This window comes from Anomalospiza imberbis, chromosome 5 (assembly GCF_031753505.1).
Source record: "Anomalospiza imberbis isolate Cuckoo-Finch-1a 21T00152 chromosome 5, ASM3175350v1, whole genome shotgun sequence".
Taxonomy (NCBI): domain Eukaryota; kingdom Metazoa; phylum Chordata; class Aves; order Passeriformes; family Viduidae; genus Anomalospiza; species Anomalospiza imberbis.
The window spans coordinates 2,252,404-2,266,003 of NC_089685.1; the positions used below are offsets into that span (position 1 = coordinate 2,252,404).

The window sequence follows — 13,600 nt, forward strand, 5'->3', positions numbered from 1 at the left end:
GGAGGCTGTAGAACATTGTGGTGTTTCAGACATCCAGGCTGGGGAGAACACAGCTTCCCCCTGTGGTGTTGCCAAAGTGCCCAGTGTCAGATAAAACTGGCCAACCAAGCTCTGTGGAATCCAGCTAAAGCTTCATTTGCATGCCCAGGACCCCCCCAGAGGATGCTGATCACTGACAGGGAAAAAGAATCAATGCTTGGCAGGGTTTAATAAACTCCAGGCCGTGCCTCAGTCCCACGTGGGCTGCAGTGAACTCCATCACCTTAATGAAGTGGGGACACAGAGAGGGACAGGAGGTCCCTGGGAGCCTCTTCCACATTCCAGAGCTAGAAGAAAGGTGAGGATCTGTGGCTGTGGTCTGGTGTCTTACCCCTCTCTAGAATCCTGGAATGGTTTGGGTTGGAAGGAACCTTAAAATTCATCTCATTCCAACCCCCTGCCATGGCAGGGACACCTTCCACCATCCCAGGGTGCTCCAAGCCCTGTCTGACCTGGCCTTGGACACATCCAGGGGCAGCCACAGCTGCTCTGGGCACCCTGTGCCAGGGCCTCACCACCCTCCCAGCCAGGAATTCCTCCCCAGTATCTTTCCTAACCCAAATTTATTCTTCTTCTCCAAAGCTCAGCCATGGGTTAGGATTCATCCCCTCAGTGTCCCTTCCTTAAAGTGGGGCTAAATCTTTTTTTTTTTCAGGCAAAACATGTGTATCCCAATGATGACACTGAAGGTGAAGCATTTTTCCTCTTAGTGCAGGAAAGGGGAGCTCCCATCCTTTGAATGCCCACCCCAGCCTGCATTCATCCAGCTGCTCCACTGCTCCGAAGCTCTGCCAGCGCTCGAACTCCAGTGGATGTGTGCCAGAGTGTGATGGATGTGTTGATTTTCCTTTTCTCCCTGGAGTTCAAGCACTTGGCATTGATTTGTGTCCTCGTTTGGGTGCTGGGTGAGCACCAGCAGCTCTGCCTGTCGTCCATCAAACCCTCCCAGAGCTTTGTCTTCATTCCCACTCGGCTGCTCCTGCCAGGCTGTGCTGGGGCTGGAGCTGCTGCTGGGAACTCTTCATCACAGCCTCGTGAAACTGGGACAGAAAAATGGCATTCAGGACCTTAAACCCAGCTGTCTGCTCTGTGCTGAGTGCTGAGCTCAGCTCTGCATCCAGGGGCTGGGAATGCTCTTCTCCCATGGAGAGGGGTGGGTGAGATCCCTGTGATGCCTTAAGGTTTAGCTTTCATATTTTCTAGATTCTGCATTAGTGTGTGACTCTGAACTTCATACAAAGTGTCAGCAAGTTCTCCTCACAGCTCAGTCAGACAAAGGAATCCTTTTCCGGCCTGAGAACCAAGGACAGCTTGGGGTTTGGGCAGATTTGGGTCCAAAAAGTGCAAACAACAGGGAATTGAGGAGAGCAGTCTGGGAGGATGGGACTGCATAACCTGGAGCTGGAATTGGACAATGAACACCAATATGGAAATGGAACAAAACTTATAAAAGTGTGAACACTCGTGACTCAGAGTCCATCTTGGGTCCCTCCATGGCCAGGCTCTTGCACTGCCCAAGGTCTCTCCTGTGAAGGCCTTTACTAAATCCTTACTTTATTGCTTTAACTCTGTCCAGCCTGTGTTCCAGGTAGCCTCTCCAGGCATCACCTGGAGGGTATGGATGATGCAGGGCATCTCTGGATGGAGCCTTGGCATCCTGGACACGGAGAGATTGATCTCTTCCCTCTTCAGTTCTCCGTGCTGCTGCAGATTGTGCTCCCTGTTTATCCCTATCTCCATCAAACATGGGACAAAAGCAGGGGGAGGATGGGTCTGTGGGAGTTTTTTTGGGCAAATTATCCCATCCTCAGGATTCTCAGGGAGCTGCTTGCCTGCTGATCCCTGGTCTTTGCTGGATACAGCAGTTTTCCTTCATGAGACCAGTTTTTGGTTTTAATTCATTCACAAAAAGGCTGGACAGGGAGAACCTGGAGCACGTGGGGCTCATTGGATGCTGGGCTTTTCCTGTCCCAGAGCAGCCTGGCAGGAGCAGGAGGCTCAGCCCCACCCCAGGCCGATGATCACAGAATCACAGAATCATTTGGATTGGAAAAGACCCAGAGGATCACCCTGGATCCAGCCCAGAGGGGTTTGTACAGAGGCACCCACTGCTCCCAGTGCTGGTGGCCTTGGCAGAAGAGCCAGGAGCTGAATTTCCCAGGGAATCTGCTTCTCCTTCCCCGCTGAGGAGCACTCAGGCTCTCCCTGCTCACCGAGCTGTGTTGCTCTGGAGACAGAAAACATTTGCTGTAAAGCCCTGGACACATGCAAAGTTTCTCCAAGGAGGAATACCCCCAGAAATGCCCTGCTAGGAGGCACTGAGGAAAACTTTCCCTGCCAGGCTGTGACCTCCCTTCCTTGGTCACCAGCCAGTCCAAACCCTGCTCTTAGAAGCACCTGCCAAGCGATGGGGTGGATTTAAGTGGCATTAATGCCACCAATTCCCTGGAAAATCAATTCCATGGGGTGCTGGGATGTTGGAAAACCTCAGGCTGCAGCTGGGACATCCTGGCCTCTCTGCCTCGGCTGGATGATGTGACACCGGGGACATCTGTCCACGCCGGCAAGGCCATAACCAGTCAGAGCCAAAGAAGAAGTCAGATTTGTGACCTGGGGTGCTGAGTCACTGGAGGGAGAATCAATTCTCCCACTAAAATGGTAATTATGAGGTGTCTCTTTCCCTCCTACCACCTGGGAAGCTTTATTAGGACTATTGATTAGGCTCTATTCATTAAACAGCAGTGGTGGGAAAAGGAAAAGTTGAGGAAAAGCCCCCACAGCAAAAAACTTGCAGGCAAAACCCCCGGGGGTCTGCCTTGCCACTGGGGAGACCCCGGTGAGGGTGGGAGGGGAAGGCTCCCAGTTTGGCTGTATTGTAACTTCCCCCTGGCCAGGGTGTGGGTTTTATTTGCTTTGCTGTTGTTTGTTAGGATTTTTTTTTTGACTACTTTGATGGTTGAGGGGTTTTCCAGATTAAAATATTCCCTTTTTTAATATATATATATTTTAAAGGGATCTGCTGGAAGCTTTAAAGGGGTTGGGAGTTACATAACAAAGTTTGATTTTATTTTTACAGCAAGGGGCTAAGATCTATAAAGCTTCCATGAGCTTCGAAACCACATCTTCAAGCATCTTTGTGTGCTCTCCATGCCACCCAGCCCTGGGCTGTCCCTGGGTTTTGTCCCAGAAGCTGCGTTTGCAGCCTTGACTGTGCAGGGAAGTGTCTCCTGTGGCTCCCTGTGCACACACAACCCTCTCCTCAGCCCATGGATTTGGGATCTGGGCTTCCCTGAGCTCACCCATCAGCTCCACGGAGCTTAGTAACAGCCAAATCGGGGTTTGCCAACACTGACACCCCACAGAGAGCGGGAATTTCTGTGTCCCACTGCCTGTGGGGAGGCTCCAGTCAGTGCTGAGCTGCCCTGGCTGTGGGTGATGCGTTGAGAATCTGACCTAGGACAGATGGAGCTAAAGAACAAAGCAGGGATTTACTGAAAGGATCTCCTCATGGATCCACCTTGGGCAGCACCAGAGCCCAGCCAGGGCTGCACCCAAGATGAACCCAAATGGTCCCAAAATGCACGAGCGCTCCCGGGGGCTCTCACTGGGATCAGCTCTGCTCCATTGGCACGTTGGAGTTCATTGTCCCATTCCAGCTTTAGCCCATGCAGTCCCATCCTGCTTGTTTTTCTCTCCTCAGCCCACGTTGTTTGTGCTCCTGGGCCTGAGGTTTGGATCATTTGTCCTTGGTGCCCAGCTGGAGCAGGAATGGTTTTGTCTCCCTGCTCTGTGCAGAGAGCTCACCATCCCATAATATGAAGCTCAGACCCGCACACTAAAGCAGCTCAGAGTCTGAAAAATATAAAAGCTAAAACCTGAGGCGTCGTGGGTGTTCCCCTGGAAATTTTGGGGATTGCAGCCAGCAGAGCAAATCCCAGCCTTTCCACCCCAAACCCACAGCTCTGGGGACACCCAAGCTGGTAGCCACCGGTGGGTGTGCAGGGAAATCCCAGATTCAGCTCCCTGGGATGTCTGGGAGGGATTTTCCAGCACAAAGAGAAAAAAAAAATAAACAACAAACCCACAATGGAGAACCCTGAGGAGGAACAAGATCTGACCTATTTTTATCTCATGAACTGACTAGAGATGAAGACTCCCCAGAGAAAAGCCACTTCTCCAGGCCAAATGTGACTTGTCACGTGAGGGAGGATGTGGTTTTCCACTTGGATGTCCCTCCCTGCCTGAGTGCAGCCCAGTTGGTGCTCACAGAGATGTAAAGATATTTTTAGCTCTGAAATTCAGACCCTAGGCCAAAGTGAGTGGATGTGGACTGGCTGAGCCCAGCTTGGAATTGTCCAGTGTGAGGAATATCTGGGTGGGCAAGCTCAGCACACGGTGCCTGCCTGTGGAGCTGGGCAGAGAGCCATCAAGTGGGGTCATAAATGAATATAAAATGAGGTTGGATACTTTAGTAACGTAACACAACACAGGGATGGCACAGAATAAAAAGCAGGGAGTGATTTAAAAGCATGGAGGTCCTCTGGGGTTATGTCTGAATCCAGGACATCCCTCTGGCTGCCCTGGCTGTCTCAAGAACCTGGCAGGGGTCTCAGAGACCCTGGCAAGAAGTCAAAAACACCTGTGGCTTTGATTTTAGTCTGTGGAAAAAACTGCCAACTCTGGATGAGGAATTACAAGCCACAAGGGTTTGAGTAGTGCGATATTTAAACTAACACAGGGTGAAAAAATAGAATTTTGGGGTTTTTAGGATAAAGGGTTCAGGGGGACAAGTTGGAGGGATTTGGGCGTGTCCTGACATTCTTCTTGTTCTTCTTGTCCTGCATGTCTTGCTGTGATGGTGACACTTTTCTATTGGTTTAAGGTAGGGACACACTGTCCAACATAAATATTAGGTATTGGTAATAAATTGTAAACATAGCACACGTAACTTTTGATATAAAATGCAAACACTGCCCAAGAGGGCAGACAGAATGTTATGACCTCCTTGCTATCCAGAGCTCGGCAGGTCAGAGAGAAAATATTATAGATAAGAAGAAATAAACAACCTTGGAAAAGCAACTGGAAGCATTCCAGACCTCTTCTTTGGCGACGTTCGGGTTAAGGAAGCAAAGACTCTTTTTGGATCTCTCTTGGGGTCACCCTGACCCATAGGAACCCTGAGAGAGAAGAAATCCACAGGGTAACATCAGGATAGTCCAGCCCACGTGTCAGGGTCACACCTCATCCCAGGAGCTGGTGGGAATTGTCCTTTCAGGCCTGGTTTTGCAGCCCTGGTGGGGTTTTTTCCCAGCCTTTTGGAGCACCGTCAGCCCCAGCCTGGTCCAGGAGGGCCCTGCAGATGGAGGGGTTGGTGCTCCCTCACTTCTCTTGGGGCTGTCACTCCACAGCCCGTGGTGATGGCCTGGTGGGGTCTGTGCCCAGGTGTTTGAGGTCCTGACAGGGAGCTGCAGGATCAGGTCTTTTATTCAGGTGTTAAAACCCTGGATGCTGAGAATTTTAAACTTTCTGTGCTGAAGGGCACAGACCCACAAGAAAATACTTTATTTAACCTAAAACTGTGGAGAAACCTTCCAAAATTGATTAATAACACTAAGATTACAACTGTATTGTTTGATTAGAAGTGTATAATATCACTGAGTAGAAGTGATAAAGTTTAAAGTTTTAGACTAGACCAATATATATAGAACAAAATAGAAGTTTTAAGACAGTAACTAGTTCTTCTTCTTCACCTTCTTCTTCATAAGTTTAAGTAGTATTTTGTAATTAGACAGAAAAGCCCGCATTGCAGGCTTCAAATAATTAGTTATTGAGTTAAAAATAATTTAAGTACCATTTCTTAATTACATAGTTTAGCCTTAAAAATCCTTATAAAGATAAATAGTTTACAGTTTTTTAACTTGTTGGTAGAATACTATAGAACTCACAACTTATAAATAAGAAATAATAAACATCTAAACTTAAACACAAAATACCATCTCAAGTACCTTCAATCCCAACCTTAACAAAAACAGGAAAAAAACCCAAAAAACAAAATTCAGGGACCAAATTCATCCTCTCACCAGCTGCAGGGAGATCCCTTTATAATAGCAACCCTTGAACTTCCATCTCTCCAGCCCTGCTTCATCATCTCTCATGTCTTGGAGCAAGCCTTACTTTGGCTTTGTGGGGACCTGACATCCAAAAATTTTCCCAGGATTTCCTTTAACCCAGGAAGGATGGGAAAAGCAGCAAAACCAGAGCAGCAGCCAGTTCACTTCCACCACTGCCCTGCAGCTCAGCCTCTCCTCCTCCTCCTCTCCCACCTCCAAATCCATCCCAAATCTGCTGCCTGCCTACACCTGGGACACTTTGGTGCTGCTGGGCATTTTTGGCAGCAAGGGGTTGAGAGAGCTTCTCCATCAGAGCTTTTTTTAGCCACAGGCTTAAATTTTTGTGAGCTGTTTTAGCCTCTGACCCCTAATAATCCCCCTAATGAAACGGGAGAAAAGGAACAGTGATGAGCTGCTGTGCTTGGACCACCTCTGAGAGTTTTTGGAGATCCCTGAGGAGCAAGAGGCTGAGCCAGGAGGAATTTGGGTTTCTTTTGTTTTCTACTTTGCCTTTTTTTTTTCCCTTTAAAAGCAAACAAAAAGTATCCACATGCACCTCAAGCACTGACGTGCTCTGTGCCATGAAATGACAAAAATATTCATTACTTGCCTGGGAACCTGAGTTTTTTAAGCTCACAGAGAGTTCCTGGGCACGTAGCAAAGCAAAAATAACACAATGGAGTGGGAAGGGCAGAGATGAAGAGGGGAGACAAGGAGGAGGGCGTGGCTGGTTTCATCTCCTCCACCTGGGTCTCATCAGGTGCTTTGGTCAACCAGGAATGCCCAGTGTGGCTTGAATGGACTCCATCCTGTAAAAACCAGGTTCCCTGCTCAAGCTGATGTGACTTTTGGGAGGGTTTTCTGCCCCTGTAGATCCCTTGGAAGCCCGTTGTGCATCCTCTTTCATGCTGCCTCTCTGTTGGGTGGGCTCAACAAAAATCTGCTCTGATTCCAGAGCAGGAGCTTGGAATAAAAGGGAAAAGGACAAAATCATGTCCAAACACGGCTCTGCAGAAGCTGGAGGGACCACAGCTTTAATTTCATGTATTTTTGGCGTGGCTGATGGCCCAAGGTCCAAGGACATTTCTTTAATCACTTTATCCCGTCGTGCTGAGATATTTGCTGTTAATTCTTCGTCCCATTTGTGCCTCTCTGTACTCAGATTAACTCCTAGGTGGGGCATTAAGAAACGACCAATAGAACCAACATTCTGGAATGGGAGGGATTTTCTGACTGGGAGCAGTTCCTGGCTGAACTCTGGAGTCGGGACAGGAAGGATTTGAATGTCAATTATTGGCAACACTTCCTAAAGTGCATTGCAATTTGGCAAACCCCGGGGTTTGTGATCACTGGATGTATAAAATCTGTATTTCATAGATTATTCAAGTATTTAGTCTTTTTTATTCCTTTTTTTTCCCTTCATGTACCACTTTTTCCAAACTTCATGTTCCCAGGAATGGAGAATAAGGTCGGAATAAGCAAAATAAACAGGTCAAGATGAGACAGCTTAGGTGGTTAGTGAAGATTGGATCTTCTGACATGCACCTAAAAATGAGTGTAGATGAAAATAATCCAAACCCAAATGCAAAATCATTAATCACCTTCTTTTTTCCTTCTTTTTTTCTTCTTTTTTCTTTTTCTTTATTTTTTTCTTTTTTTTTTTTCTTTTTTTTTTTTTCCAAATAACTGGAATATCAGACTGCAACCATGAGCAAGATGAAAAGCAGAGGGTGGGAAGACAACATGGAAATTACTAATAGCCCCCCAGGAAAAGCATCCATCAGGAATATGCCCAGCAATGGATAGATGGCAGTTCTTGAGTGATTTTAGCTTTGGATGCTGAACACAAAGTTCCTGCTGAAAGTTTCCTCCAAACCTTCTTGTGGAAACTGTTTGTTTAGAAATATTGGCATTTTGCACAGAATAACAATGTCAGTGAAAAAGTCCTCCTGGAATATTTGCCATGAATTCCCCTGAGCCTGTGCATTAATCCAGGTACCATGTTCATTTTTATCAGGTTTATTCTTCCCTAGAGGCTGAGCCAAAGAGCTTCCAATTTACCCAGGTCATTAGTGATTTATATGATAATTGGATCTAAGTTGATTTTAACTATTTGCTTTAAATCTCCTGGGATTTGTATTCTTGGACATTTTAATGCCACTGGAAATTTCACTGATTAAGCAAAGACAAGTATATGTACTTAATTAGTCCTGAAACCAATTAGTCCTTTGTCAGTCAAATTAATCTTGTATCTGGACTTTAAATGAGTTCTAAGAATTTTGGGGTTTGACCTTTGTGGGCTCGAGGGTAGAATTCAGCTCATTCCCCCGGGATGCTCAGCTTTGTCCTCCTTTGTTTTTGCTGCCATGGAATGTCTGAAATGCAGTCCTGGGTGATCATCAAAATGGAAAAATGGACATGGGAATGATGGTGGAGCTGATCTCTTGAGGGTGGAAGGCAATAAGAACATTGAAGGGCTCTGTTGGGTCTTCCTGCCCTCGTGGCAATGACCAAGAGGGTCTTTGTAGTGCCAGGACAGACTGACGGGATCCACGGGTTGCCTGGGGTGGTCTGACTGCAGCCTCCAGGATTAGGAGGCTAATCCTAACAAGGTTAGGTCTAATAAGGATTAGGTCCTACAAATGAGCTATTCAAAAAATTAAAGACATATAAAGCTTTGCTCAGCCTCGTCTGAGGTGTTGCTTGGGCCACTCCCCACTTCTGCTGATCTAGAATGTGTTTTTAGAGTGTGGTGTGTCTTTTTAATAATTGTTTGACTTGTGGGGGAATAGGGAATTCTAAAAGCGTGGTGAACACTCGACTCTATTAAAAATGTGGCTAATGTTTGAGCTGTGTATGTGGGTTTATTGTCTGTTTTTACTTTTTGGGGTAAACTTAATGAAGTAAAAGTTTGTAAAAAATATTGGTAAGTATGATTGGTTGCTTCCCTTGTGAGTGTAGAGGTAAAAACTGTACTTGTCTACAGGGTAGGAAATGTGGCCATCTTACCATGCAGAGTGCAGGTCAATACCTTCTCCCAGTTTTTTTCCATTAGGATTGGGATGGATATCCCAGAATCACAGAATGGGGAAGGTTGGGAGGGACCACTGGAGGTCACCTAGTCCAACCCCCTTGCTCCAGCAGCTACTCAGGATTGTGTCCAGACAGCTTTTGAATATCTCCAGGGAAGGAGACTCCACAACTTCTCTGGGGAGATCTGTTCCCAGATCCCTCCCATCCTTGCAGGATGGTGATGACCCACCAGAATTTCTGCTCTTTGACTGTGGGACCCACAAGGACTCTGGCAAGGTGAGCATCACACCCCCAATCATTAAACTCATTGTTGTCCTCAATTTGGCCTGATCTGGTTTTGCCCACAACAAGTTTTTGGGTGTAGGACCCAAACTCTCCAAGAATATGGCCTGTGGACCCAAAGGCCAAGTCTGACACTTGAGAAATGTCAAAATTTTGGTTATTTTCCAGGTTTGAGGTGTGCAGCAATAGGTGGAGGAACATCAGTAAGACCAATGTCCCCAGAGATGGGGAGGAAGGGGCAGATGTGGGGTCTGGATTTATCCTGCCTAGAGGAGGAGGAAGCTGTGCTGGGGAGGGCTGGGATGTGGGGGTGGAAAAGGTCTGGGAGATGAAGAAGGTGTGGCAGTAAATCTGTACAATTCCTCTCGTTTCCTTGCAGTCCTTGGCCATCTGAGATTTTGGAAAGTCCAGATTTGGATTTTAGGCTCAATTGCAGCAACACTTATCCACCCAAATTTATCCTCCACCCTTTGAACCTCTTCCTGCTATGAGCACTTCCAGTGGATACCAACTGCAGCAGGGAATGACCCCTGGGAATAGACAGAGGAGGTCATTTGGCCAAGGGTCAGGGAGGAAGTCTGAGATGGAGCCAAGAATAGACCCCAGCTTCATTCAGCCCCCTCTCCTGTCCTTCTTTCCAGCAAGAAAAACAGCTGGACACATCCAGCCTGCTGGGATCAGGAGCCGAGCCAAAGGTCAGAGCTTGGGCACAAAGATGCTTCTGTCTGCAAGGCTCTGATCTGGGCTGAGGCTGGGAGTCAAAGCTGGCTCAGATACAGATGGGTCTGGGGGTTGGGAGGCTGAGGCAGAGCAGTCTCAAGCTGCGTCAAGGGAAATATAGGTTGGATATTAGGAAAAGGTTTTTTTCAGTAAGGGTGATAAAGTACTGGAATGGACTGCCTGGGGAGGTGGTGGAATCATCGTCCCTGGATGTGTTTAAAAAAAAGACTGGATATGGCACTCGATGCCATGATCTAGTTGAGGTGCTAGGGCATGGGTTGGACTCGATGATCTTGAAGGTCTCTTCCAACCCAGACATTCTGTGAATTCTGTGAATATCTGGGAATAGAAGCTTGGAGAGAGGAATGTGAAGGGATGAGCAGGTGGAGTTTGGGCAAGGTGCAGCTCTGTCCATGGGGCAGCTCATCCCAGTGCTGTGGTCACCAGGAGGAGCCATGGGTGGCTCAGGTCCCCCTCCTGACCCTGACTCTTGGTGTCATCTTGCCCCACCTAAGCAGTTTGCACCTCCACAGCCTGAGCTCTCCTCTCTGCAGGTGATCCCACCAGGATTCCCATCATCTTCAGGAGAGGGCCTGCGGGACTTTGTCCTGTTGCAGCCTCGTGGTGAGCCCCATGGTCTGAGTGCCCTTGCTGGGCCGCAACTTCCATCCACCCTCTCATTTCTCAGTAACTGGGGCTCCTTGTCTTGGAGGAGAGGTTCAGGACTGTCCCTCTGACCAGGAAAGGATTTAGAGGGTCCCCTGCAGTTGGGATAATAATTTTTGGTAGAGCACAGCATCCTGATGTAGCTCCACCAGAGTGAAAGGCAGGGAGAGCAGACAGGGGAAGGAAGCCAAACCCACCCTGTTGGCTTTGAGGTTTCACTCAGGCTCTCTCTCTGTAGCATCTCTTCAGTGTTTTTAACCACTGAGAGCCTTTAAAACACATGAATTAATGACTGGCCATTCTTTTCCTCTGATAACCATCCCCACTCTGCAGGACAGCCCCTTTCCTTCCTGTCATTCCTGCAGGCTCCCCCATTCTAATCCCAAATCCTTCAGATTCAGTTGTTGCCTCATCCTATGAATTTACCAGAGGACAGAATTTGGCTGGTGCTGCCTGGTCAGGGGTTTCTGTAACTAAAGTGACACCTTTCCCCTTAGGATAAACCTTTTGCAAATCCCAAATTAGGAAATGAGGAATTTAGGAAACACCTCCTGCAAACATTACCCAGCCTCTCACCCCCTGTCCATCTGGAGAGAGGAGCTGTCTGCAGAGAGCTGGGGTTTAATTCACTCCTGAGCCTGGATGGATTCTCTGCTTCCCCACTCCAGTTGGAAGCCCTTTTCTAGGATGTCTGAGAGCTGTCATTTATTATCCACAGAAACTATAAGCTGAAATCTATCGCTGCAGCTTCAGCGAAGGGTAATTCCTGCTCCAGCCAGGAGCTGATGCTGTTAAAACGAGACTCCTCTTGCACAAAGCAACCCTTTAATGACTCTCAAATGCAGCTCAGACAACAACCACACCACTTACACCCTCTCCAAAGATCCAGGCTCTGCTAAGTGGATTAACTGCTTAGGGAGCTCTCCCAGCGTGGTGGCCAAGCTCTGACCTTATAATGGACCAATTAAAAGGTCATTGTTACTTAGGGTTGCAGCTTCCTCGCAGGAAGAGCTTCCACACTCCCCTCTCCCATCCAAGGCCAATATTGACATTTTAATATGTTAACAACAGAGCAATAAATTCATCCTTTGGATTCCTCTTTGCATCTTGGAAGGCACCAAAGTGTTAATATCAGAGCTGGGAAGCACAGACAGCAGGAAAACCTTGTTGTTGAGGCTTAGTCGGGAAACTCTTTCCATGGGGACAGCTGCTCTGACACTGACTCCTGTGGCTCAAACTGGAGCCACCCTGGGTTTACCAGCTGGAAATTTACCATTTCATGTTGTACTGGCAGCACAGAGCCACCACCAGTCCTTGCCCATGGAGATTATTCTCCACGGGAAGGTTCCCAAATCCTTGCATGTGTGGTGCCCCCCAGTCCATGGCTGGATTTGATGTGCCCTGGCAGGAGAGCCCAAGGCATCCTGTTCTGACCACACCAAGCCACCCAAATGAGTGATTCCAGGTATCGGGGCCTGCTGTGTTGGGATGACCCCAAGATTGTAAAAGTCCTCATTCCCCAGCCCATGCAGCCAAAGAAGGAGTCTGAAATGTGTGGGATCAGCTTCTCAAGGTTGTTTATTTTTCCTTATCTAGAACATTCTTTCTCTGACCTGCTGAGCTCCGTCTAGCAAGGAGGCCATGGCATTCTGTCTGCACTCTAGGGTGGTGTTTACCTTTTATACAAAAAACTCCGTGTGCCATGTTTACAATAACGTGCCAATATCTGTCATTTATGTTGGACAGTGTGTCTCTACCTTAAACCAACAGAAAAGTGTCACCATCACAGCAAGACATGGAGGATGAGGAGAAGGAGAAGAAGGTCAGGACAGGCCCAAATTCCTCCATCTTGACCTCCTGAACTATATTCTAAAAACCCCAAAATTCTACTTTTTCACCCTGTGTTAATTCAACCATCACACTACTCAAACCCTTGTGGCCTGCAATTCCTCATACAAAATTGGCAAATTCCTCATACAAAATTCCTCATACAAAATTCCACGGGCTAAAATCGAAGCCACAGGTGTTTTTGACTTCATGCCAAGGTCTCCAAACCCCATGCCAGGGTCTCGAGATAGCCAGGGCAGCCAGAGGTATGTCCTGGACTCTGACATCCAGGGATGCCTCTTTCCCTCCAGGCTGTTTAAGGAAACTCTGCTGAGGATGGGACACGAAACTTTCCCATCTTTGGAGGATCCTCCAACCCTTTTTTTTTTAATATTACTTTGGCTAGCAGGATGATGGGTGGTGGGGGTTAATGCCTGGCAGAAGCTCTGCAATCCTTCTGCTGTCACCTGCCTGTCTGGTCCCTAACCTTGAGTGATGCACCCTGGCATCCCCAGGGACTTCCTCTGATTGATTGATCTCTATCTGAGCTGGCAGATGAAGGGGGATATTTACTGCACAGCCGAGAACCCTTCAGAAAGATGTTTTATTGAGGCTGCTCAGAGAACAGGAAATGCAATAAAGCACCGAGAGACAAAAGAACAGAGCTAAATGCACCCTGCTACCTGTTGGAAGAGAGGAAAATACACCATGCTACCTGTTGGAAGAGAGGAAAATACCCCCTCCTGCCTTTCCGGCCAGCCCAAGAGCTGGAACAGCCCATCCTGCCCACTCAACACAGGTCACTCTCTGGCCATCACCTGCAGAAAGGGATGGCTGCTGTTTTCCAGCTGATGTATTGACCCAATAAAAGGTATCATTACGTTGCCTATCACCACTGACAGCAGCAGAGTGCTTTGGAGAGA

The 13,600-nt window shown here is 47.7% G+C and overlaps 1 long non-coding RNA gene across 1 annotated transcript; it reads left to right on the forward strand.

Annotated features, from left to right (window-relative positions):
* Nucleotides 1-7,824: 7,824 nt before the first annotated feature.
* Nucleotides 7,825-13,359, forward strand: LOC137474933 (uncharacterized). Its single transcript, XR_010999557.1, has 2 exons — nt 7,825-8,144; nt 13,193-13,359. It is a non-coding gene; the product is annotated as an uncharacterized lncRNA (long non-coding RNA).
* Nucleotides 13,360-13,600: the final 241 nt, after the last annotated feature.